Genomic DNA, 7,500 nt, shown 5'->3' on the forward strand with positions numbered 1-7,500 from the left:
TGCCCATGGTCTTCACAAGACAGCATCCAAGGCGCCTGAAAGGCCAAGGGAGCCCAACCCAGCAATGCCCAGCCAAGGCCAGGCATTCCAGTGCCTACCCGGGCAAAAACGCCCAAAGCATGCCCCATTCGTTAGCCTATCCAGGCAAAAACGCCCAAAACCAGCCCATTCCAGTGCCTATCCGGGGAAAACGCCCAAAGCATGCCCATTCCTTAGCCTATCCAGGCAAAAACGCCCAAAACCAGCACATTCCAGTGCCTATCCGGGCAAAAACGCCCTAAGCCTGCGCATTCCAGCGCCCCGCAGCATGCCACCCTCCTATAGGGTTTGCGCAACCAACCCGCCTAACCACCAGTGGCAACCAAAGGTGCTGTTAGCGACGACTTCTGAAGACGCAACGAGACGCGACGGGTTTGCGCCCAGACGCGACGAGGCGATGCGGGATCTGCGCCCAACCGTGCCTACACCCGCCGACTTGATGCGGGAGCTGCTGGCCCAAGCATGCCTAGCGTGCAAGGCCTGCGTGCAAGGCTAGTGTGCAAGGCTCGTGGGCAAGGCTAGTGCGCAAGGCTAGTGCCCAAGGTCTGTGTGCAAGGCTAGTGCCCAAGGCTAGTGAGCATGGCCTGTGTGCAAGGCTAGTGTGCAAGGCTTGTATGCAAGGCTAGTGTGCAAGGCTGGTGTGCAAGGCTTGTGGGCAAGGCTGGTGCGCAAGGCTAGTTCCCAAGGGTTGTGTGCAAGGCTAGTGCCCAAGGCAAGTGCGCAAGGCTCGTGCCCAAAGCTAGTGCGCAAGGCTTGTGTGCAAGGCTACTGCGATGGGCCAGTGCCCAAGGCTTGTGAGCAAGGCTTGTATGCATGGCTTGTGTGCAAGGCTAGCGTCCAAGGCTTGTGCGCATGGCTTGTGCGCAAGGCTTGTGTCCAAGGCTTTTGTGCAAGGCTCGTGCGCAAGGCTAGTGTGCAAGGCTTGTGCGCATTGGCAGGTAGCCCACCAGCATGCACGATCCAAATGCCACTCACGCGACAACACGGTGCCAAGCCGGGCATGGTGTGCACTCAAAACCAATCAACGGACAGAGGTCATGCGTCATGGGGGGGATCTAGCAAGGCCATGGGGAAGGTCATGGAGGACCTTGGAAGCAAGCGCAAGACGAGAGCGAATCGAACAAGGGGCCAGGACGGGGCCTTGTGCCCATGGTCTTCGCAAGACAGCGTCCAAGGCACCCGAAAGCCCAAGGGAACCCAAACCCGGCCGACACTTGCAATCGCACATGCTCTCTGCAACACACCATCAATGCCGCCCAACGGGGCCAGCACGAGCAGTCCTCCGCGGTCCCCTGGCCCTGCGCACGTTTGTCTTCGAAACCGAGCATCAATGCCACAGAAAGTGCCGGGGCGCCAGCTGGAGCCATCATCCGCGTTGCCATGGCTCGCTTGGCCTTGGCTTGCCAGGCCCCGACACGAGCAATCGCGCATTTTCTTTGCAACCGACCATCAATGCCGCCCAACGGGGCCAGCACGAGCAGTCATCCGCGGTCCCCTGGCCCTGCGCACGTTTGTCTTTGAAACCGAGCATCAATGCCACAGAAAGTGCCGGGGCGCCAGCTGGAGCCATCATCCGACGTGCCATGGCTCTGGTCCCATGGTCTTCGCAACCGAGCATTCGTGACACCCGCGGGGCCAGGACACCAACCCTTCCGACACGAGCATTCGCGCATGTTCTTTGGCCACACAACGGCGCCAGCACGAGCAAAATCATCCGCGGTGCGGTGGCCTTGCACGGCCTTTTGTCTTTGGAACCAACCATCAGTGCCACGGGAAGTGCCGGAGTCCCGGCATCCGCGGTGCCAAGTCATTGCGCCCTTGGTCTCTGCAGCGGGGCATGCCGGGCACTCCCAACCATTGCAAGCAAGCAAGCAAGCAAGAAAGAAAGTAAGTAAGTAAGTAAGTATTACATATAGGGGCGGGACATGCGGGGAGATCTGCGAAACGTGCATTACGGGGCACACGCGTACCTACCGGGGCATACCGACCCCTATTGGGGCACACGTGTGCATATCGGGGCATACCGGGCCTATCGGGGCACACGCGTACATACCGGGGCATACCGAGCCCTACTGGGGCACACGTGCGCATATCGGGGCGTACCAAGCCTATCGGGGCATACGCATGTATCCCAAGGCATACCGAGTCTATCCGGGCATACGCGTTCATACCGGGGCGTAACGGGCCTATCGGGGCATACTTGGGCATATCCGGGCAAAAAATGCCCAAAACTTGCGCAACCTTGGCAACCGTGGTCCATTCCTCTTTATATGCCTAGCCTTGCCAACCGTGGTCCATTCCTCACTATATGCCATGGCCTTGTGCCCATGGTCTTCCCAAGACAGCGTCCAAGGCCCCCGGAAGGCCAAGGGAGCCCAACCCAGCAATGCCCTGCTATGGCAAGCCAAGGCCAAGCATTCCGGTGCCTATCCGGGCAAAAATGCAATTCCTCTCTATATGCCTAGCCTTGGCAACCGTGGTCCATTCCCCACCATATGCCATGGCCTTGTGCCCATGGTCTTCCCAAGACAGTGTCCAAGGCGCCCGGAAGGCCAAGGGAGCCCAACCCAGCAATGCCCTGCTTTGGCAAGCCAAGGCCAAGCATTCCGGTGCCTAACCTTGGCAACCGTGGTCCTTTCCTCACCATATGCCATGGCCTTGTGCCCATGGTCTTCGCAAGACATCGTCCAAGGCGCCCAAAAGGCCAAGGGAGCCCAACCCAGCAATGCCTTGCTAGGACAAGCCAAGGCCAAGCATTCCGGTGCCTATCCGGGCAAAAACGCCCAAAGCATGCCCATTCCTTAGCCTATCCAGGCAAAAACGCCCAAAATCTGCACATTCTAGTGCCTATCCGGGCAAAAACGCCCACCAGCATGCCACCCTCCTATAGGGTTTGCGCAACCAACCAGCCTAACCACCAGTGGCAACCAAAGGTGCTGTTAGCGACGACTTCTGAAGACGCAACGAGACGCGACGTGTTTGCGCCCAGACGCGACGAGACGATGCGGGATCTGCGCCCAAGAATGCCTAGACCCGTCGACTTGATGCGGGATCAGCTCGCCCAAGCATGCCTAGTGTGCAAGGCCTGTGTGCAAGGCTAGTGTCCAAGGCTAGTGTGCAAGGCTCATGTGGAACGCTAGTGCGCAAGGCTAGTGCCCAAGGCTTGTGTGCCAGGCCCGTGTGCAAGGCTAGTGTCCAGGGCTTGTGTGCATTGCTTGAGTGCAAGGCTTGTGTGCATTGCTCGAGTGCATGGCTTGTGTGCAAGGGTTGTGCGCAAGGCTAGTGTGCGGGGCTTGTGCGCATGGCTAATGTGCACGGCTTGTGTGCATGGCTACCGTGCAAGGCTAGTTTGCATGGCTAGGGTGCAAGGCTCGCATGCGAGGCTAGTGTGCAAGGCTGCGTGCAAGGGAAGCGTGCAGGGCGAGTGTGCGAGGCCACTGTGCACGGCGCCAGCACTAGCGAGCCATCATCCGCGTTGCCATGGCTCGCTTGGCCTTGGCTTGCCAGGCCCCGACACGAGCAATCGCGCATTTTCTTTGCAACCGACCATCAATGCCGCCCAACGGGGCCAGCACGAGCAGTCCTCCGCGGTCCCCTGGCCCTGCGCACGTTTGTCTTTGAAACCGAGCATCAATGCCACAGAAAGTGCCGGGGCGCCAGCTGGAGCCATCATCCGACGTGCCATGGCTCGCTTGGCCTTGGCTTGCCGGGCCCCGACACGAGCAATCGCGCATTTTCTTTGCAACCGACCATCAATGCCGCCCAACGGGGCCAGCACGAGCAGTCATCCGCGGTCCCCTGGCCCTGCGCACGTTTGTCTTTGAAACCGAGCATCAATGCCACAGAAAGTGCCGGGGCGCCAGCTGGAGCCATCATCCGACGTGCCATGGCTCTGGTCCCATGGTCTTCGCAACCGAGCATTCGTGACACCCGCGGGGCCAGGACACCAACCCTTCCGACACGAGCATTCACGCATGTTCTTTGGCCACACAACGGCGCCAGCACGAGCAAAATCATCCGCGGTGCGGTGGCCTTGCACGGCCTTTTGTCTTTGGAACCAACCATCAGTGCCACGGGAAGTGCCGGAGTCCCGGCATCCGCGGTGCCAAGTCATTGCGCCCTTGGTCTCTGCAGCGGGGCATGCCGGGCACTCCCAACCATTGCAAGCAAGCAAGCAAGCAAGAAAGAAAGTAAGTAAGTAAGTAAGTATTACATATAGGGGCGGGACATGCGGGGAGATCTGCGAAACGTGCATTACGGGGCACACGCGTACCTACCGGGGCATACCGACCCCTATTGGGGCACACGTGTGCATATCGGGGCATACCGGGCCTATCGGGGCACACGCGTACATACCGGGGCATACCGAGCCCTACTGGGGCACACGTGCGCATATCGGGGCGTACCAAGCCTATCGGGGCATACGCATGTATCCCAAGGCATACCGAGTCTATCCGGGCATACGCGTTCATACCGGGGCGTAACGGGCCTATCGGGGCATACTTGGGCATATCCGGGCAAAAAATGCCCAAAACTTGCGCAACCTTGGCAACCGTGGTCCATTCCTCTCTATATGCCTAGCCTTGCCAACCGTGGTCCATTCCTCACTATATGCCATGGCCTTGTGCCCATGGTCTTCCCAAGACAGCGTCCAAGGCCCCCGGAAGGCCAAGGGAGCCCAACCCAGCAATGCCCTGCTATGGCAAGCCAAGGCCAAGCATTCCGGTGCCTATCCGGGCAAAAATGCAATTCCTCTCTATATGCCTAGCCTTGGCAACCGTGGTCCATTCCCCACCATATGCCATGGCCTTGTGCCCATGGTCTTCCCAAGACAGTGTCCAAGGCGCCCGGAAGGCCAAGGGAGCCCAACCCAGCAATGCCCTGCTTTGGCAAGCCAAGGCCAAGCATTCCGGTGCCTAACCTTGGCAACCGTGGCCCTTTCCTCACCATATGCCATGGCCTTGTGCCCATGGTCTTCGCAAGACATCGTCCAAGGCGCCCAAAAGGCCAAGGGAGCCCAACCCAGCAATGCCTTGCTAGGACAAGCCAAGGCCAAGCATTCCGGTGCCTATCCGGGCAAAAACGCCCAAAGCATGCCCATTCCTTAGCCTATCCAGGCAAAAACGCCCAAAATCTGCACATTCTAGTGCCTATCCGGGCAAAAACGCCCACCAGCATGCCACCCTCCTATAGGGTTTGCGCAACCAACCAGCCTAACCACCAGTGGCAACCAAAGGTGCTGTTAGCGACGACTTCTGAAGACGCAACGAGACGCGACGTGTTTGCGCCCAGACGCGACGAGACGATGCGGGATCTGCGCCCAAGAATGCCTAGACCCGTCGACTTGATGCGGGATCAGCTCGCCCAAGCATGCCTAGTGTGCAAGGCCTGTGTGCAAGGCTAGTGTCCAAGGCTAGTGTGCAAGGCTCATGTGGAACGCTAGTGCGCAAGGCTAGTGCCCAAGGCTTGTGTGCCAGGCCCGTGTGCAAGGCTAGTGTCCAGGGCTTGTGTGCATTGCTTGAGTGCAAGGCTTGTGTGCATTGCTCGAGTGCATGGCTTGTGTGCAAGGGTTGTGCGCAAGGCTAGTGTGCGGGGCTTGTGCGCATGGCTAATGTGCACGGCTTGTGTGCATGGCTACCGTGCAAGGCTAGTTTGCATGGCTAGGGTGCAAGGCTCGCATGCGAGGCTAGTGTGCAAGGCTGCGTGCAAGGGAAGCGTGCAGGGCGAGTGTGCGAGGCCACTGTGCACGGCGCCAGCACTAGCGAGCCATCATCCGCGTTGCCATGGCTCGCTTGGCCTTGGCTTGCCAGGCCCCGACACGAGCAATCGCGCATTTTCTTTGCAACCGACCATCAATGCCGCCCAACGGGGCCAGCACGAGCAGTCATCCGCGGTCCCCTGGCCCTGCGCACGTTTGTCTTTGAAACCGAGCATCAATGCCACAGAAAGTGCCGGGGCGCCAGCTGGAGCCATCATCCGACGTGCCATGGCTCGCTTGGCCTTGGCTTGCCGGGCCCCGACACGAGCAATCGCGCATTTTCTTTGCAACCGACCATCAATGCCGCCCAACGGGGCCAGCACGAGCAGTCATCCGCGGTCCCCTGGCACTGCGCACGTTTGTCTTTGAAACCGAGCATCAATGCCACAGAAAGTGCCGGGGCGCCAGCTGGAGCCATCATCCGACGTGCCATGGCTCTGGTCCCATGGTCTTCGCAACCGAGCATTCGTGACACCCGCGGGGCCAGGACACCAACCCTTCCGACACGAGCATTCGCGCATGTTCTTTGGCCACACAACGGCGCCAGCACGAGCAAAATCATCCGCGGTGCGGTGGCCTTGCACGGCCTTTTGTCTTTGGAACCAACCATCAGTGCCACGGGAAGTGCCGGAGTCCCGGCATCCGCGGTGCCAAGTCATTGCGCCCTTGGTCTCTGCAGCGGGGCATGCCGGGCACTCCCAACCATTGCAAGCAAGCAAGCAAGCAAGAAAGAAAGTAAGTAAGTAAGTAAGTATTACATATAGGGGCGGGACATGCGGGGAGATCTGCGAAACGTGCATTACGGGGCACACGCGTACCTACCGGGGCATACCGACCCCTATTGGGGCACACGTGTGCATATCGGGGCATACCGGGCCTATCGGGGCACACGCGTACATACCGGGGCATACCGAGCCCTACTGGGGCACACGTGCGCATATCGGGGCGTACCAAGCCTATCGGGGCATACGCATGTATCCCAAGGCATACCGAGTCTATCCGGGCATACGCGTTCATACCGGGGCGTAACGGGCCTATCGGGGCATACTTGGGCATATCCGGGCAAAAAATGCCCAAAACTTGCGCAACCTTGGCAACCGTGGTCCATTCCTCTCTATATGCCTAGCCTTGCCAACCGTGGTCCATTCCTCACTATATGCCATGGCCTTGTGCCCATGGTCTTCCCAAGACAGCGTCCAAGGCCCCCGGAAGGCCAAGGGAGCCCAACCCAGCAATGCCCTGCTATGGCAAGCCAAGGCCAAGCATTCCGGTGCCTATCCGGGCAAAAATGCGATTCCTCTCTATATGCCTAGCCTTGGCAACCGTGGTCCATTCCCCACCATATGCCATGGCCTTGTGCCCATGGTCTTCCCAAGACAGTGTCCAAGGCGCCCGGAAGGCCAAGGGAGCCCAACCCAGCAATGCCCTGCTTTGGCAAGCCAAGGCCAAGCATTCCGGTGCCTAACCTTGGCAACCGTGGTCCTTTCCTCACCATATGCCATGGCCTTGTGCCCATGGTCTTCGCAAGACATCGTCCAAGGCGCCCAAAAGGCCAAGGGAGCCCAACCCAGCAATGCCCTGCTAGGGCAAGCCAAGGCCAAGCATTCCGGTGCCTAACCTTGGCAACCGTGGTCCTTTCCTCACCATATGCCATGGCCTTGTGCCCATGGTCTTCGCAAGACATCGTCCAAGGCGCCCAAAAG

The sequence above is a fragment of the Tasmannia lanceolata genome, unplaced genomic scaffold (genome assembly GCF_043159265.1).
Source record: "Tasmannia lanceolata isolate RefF3 unplaced genomic scaffold, GAP_Taslan_0.1 ptg000147l, whole genome shotgun sequence".
Classification (NCBI taxonomy): domain Eukaryota; kingdom Viridiplantae; phylum Streptophyta; class Magnoliopsida; order Canellales; family Winteraceae; genus Tasmannia; species Tasmannia lanceolata.